Raw genomic sequence first — 3,075 nt, 5'->3', positions numbered from 1 at the left:
GTCGTCTTTCGTCGTACTTCACAAATCTATGTCAATCCTCGGTCGTAAAGTCTTAATGGCGCTCGGGGGAGGACATTATACAGTGGCGTTATAGTTTTAATGGTCCTAGACGACATGGGTAATAATGGCGTGTATTGACGGGTGTTGGTTATGCCCCTCTAGCTCGTGAACCCCCCCCCCCTCCCCCGTGGTAAGTGGCCAAGTTTATGTCTGGATAATTGAAGGTGGATGACGTCACAATCTTGGTACACACGCTCATGTGTATGTGGTGGTGGTGTGGCCACGTGTACACTGTGCGTATAGGTACATACACACACACACACACACATCTGTTGGCAAATATGTATGGTTGGATAAGTCGAGCACGCCGAGCCGTGTACGTGAGGTGTGTGTGTGTGTGTGTGTGTGTGTGTGTGTGTGTGTCCTCAACCTTCATCCCTAATTAACTAACCAACGTATCTCATTTTCCTTCTATAAATTTCAATTATTATTATTTTTTTTTTTACAAATTTTAGTACTTTTTTCATTTGTTTTCCTTCTTCACTGTTTATGGCTGGTCGTAAAAATATCAAACAAATATGAATAAAAACGAAACACAAAGGAAACTTATTGACAATATTTAATAAAGCAATTCTTCCACACACACACACACACACACACACACACACACACACACACACACACACATATTTACAACTTTTTAATTACAAATATATAAAAAAAATATATAAAAAAAATTCCGGGCAGGTAAGTAATATAATTAGGACAAACAGGTAAGTGGGTTTACAGCCAGGTGTGTCTCTCTTCAGCGCTCCTCTCAAATTACGTCAAATTATAGCGCGTGTTCTTTGAAATTACACCCCAATTTAATTCTCAGAGCTGCCATAATGCGGAGGTGGGGAGGGGGACGGGGGAAGGAGAAGGGGGAAGAGGAAGACCAGTGAGAGAGAGAGAGGGAGGAGGAAGACCAGAAGGACGGAAAGGGGGAGAGAAGGAAGGGAAGGGGAGAGACGCTAGTATAGGGTGCAAGGTTGGAAGACAGAACAGCCCTCTCTTCTCCCTTCACACTCCTCCCCTCTCTTATCCCCCTCACAATCCTCCCCTACCCCTCTCATCCCCTCACAATCCTCCCCTACCCCTCTCTCATCCCCCTCACAATCCTCCCCTACCCCTCTCATCCCCCCACAACCTTCCCACCTCCCCTTACCTCCCTTCCTCTCCCCCTCCCAAGGGATCACCACCTCTCTAGCGGAAAATGGGGCTGCGAGTCTCGAGGGATGACGAGCTTTACCATAAGGATTTGCTCATGTTTGTCCTCGTCTTTGTCCTCGTCTTTGTCCTCGTCTTCGTCGGCGATAGGGAAGACAACACAATAGGGAAGACAACACCACAATAGGGAAGACAGCATCACAATAGGGAAGGCAATAACACAATAGGGAAGACAACGCCACAATAGGGAAGATAACGTCATAATAGGGAAGACAACGTCACAATAGGGAAGACAACGCCACAATAGGGAAGACAACGCCACAATAGGGAAGACAGAGACAACGTGTGTACCAATGGTCCTCCATCTGTTGTCATTTTACTTGTCTTGGAACAGCCAATGGTAAGTCCTAGGGAGGTAGTCCAACCAAATTACCTGATAGTACACGTCTCTTACATTTACTATTACTATTACTACTACTACTACTAATATTATGACTATCACTACTACTAATACTACGACTATCACTACTACTAATACTCCTTGCGGCAACTACAGCACTACATAATATATAGATGGTGAGGGATATCAATTAGCACAGGTTTTAAATTAGACAAACTCACTGGGATGGTCCATATTTACGTTGGACGGGTATATAAGTAATATTAGCTGGGTGTAAACAAGACTCAATATATTCTCAATCTAAAAAGTTCTCCCAAGTCAAATATTTCCGCATTTAAATTAGTTCTTGCCAGTCTCCTACTCCCCTAGCCACTCCAGAAAAGGTCCTCCTCCTCCTCCCCCAGCCACTCCAGAAAAGGTCTACCTCCTCCCCCCGAGTCACTCCAGAAAAGGTCCTCCTCCTCCTCCTCCCCAGTCACTCCCCAGAAAAGGTCCCTCTCTCCCCAGCTACCCAGTGGTGCTGGTCCTCCTCCTCCTCCCCCAACCACTCCAGAAAAGGCTCCTCGTATCGTCAGGGAGTAGTCCTTCCGCCCCCCGCCCTCTCCACCTCCCTGCTGTATAAGGCTGCAGTAAGGAGAGTAACAGCTTCTTGTGCAGCAGCAACGAGTCACGGCAGCTTGTGTGTGTCTGTGTTTCTCAACCTCGTCTGCGGCCTTTCTCGTCTGTTGGCCTCCACTTGTGTGTTTCGTAGATCCTTGGTGACCCCTGTAGACTCCTAGTGACCCCTGTAGACTCCTAGTGACCCCTGTAGGCTCCTAGTAACCCCTGTAGGCTCCTAGTAACTCCTAGTGACTCCAGTAGACTCCTAGTGAACTCAGTTATACGGCTGAGCCATGACCCCCAGCCAGTCAGTCAGCCGTGGTACAACAATGAAAAATTCCTGTTCTTCGCCCCCTCACGGTCAGGTCGTGGATTAGATAGGGTCATGGAGAGGGGAAGGTCAACTTACACCCGGAGGTCAGGTCATGTGGTGGAAAAAGGAGTGTTATAGTTCCGTGAAGTGCGGGGTTAGGGGTCAATGAGGTCACTTCAGGTCAGGGCAGGGCAGGTTTACCACGATTTTGTGTCAAGTGGTTTGACTACTTTTGAGTCTCGGATAATTTTATTTATTTCCTTCCATCGACTCCGTTTTTTTTTTGTCTGTTTCCTTCATTCTCTTCCTTCGTTCTTTTTACGCTTCTTTCTTCCTTCTTTCGCCTCATTCTCGTTTGATTTCCTCTCTCTCCCCTCTCCCTCCTCTCTCTCTCTCTCCCCCCCCTTCTTACCCCCACCCTCCTCTTCCTCCCCTCACCCCCTCTTCTCCCCACCCCATCCTTCATCTCCCCTCTTTATTCCCTCATCGCCTCCTCCCACCCCACCCTTCTTCACTCCCTTTCTTCCCCACCCATCCTCCCTCCTCCCTCCTC

The sequence above is a fragment of the Homarus americanus genome, unplaced genomic scaffold (genome assembly GCF_018991925.1).
Source record: "Homarus americanus isolate GMGI-L3 unplaced genomic scaffold, GMGI_Hamer_2.0 scaffold5637, whole genome shotgun sequence".
Lineage (NCBI taxonomy): Eukaryota > Metazoa > Arthropoda > Malacostraca > Decapoda > Nephropidae > Homarus > Homarus americanus.
The sequence above is the reverse complement of the archived record's forward strand: the minus strand, read 5'-3'. Positions refer to the sequence as shown.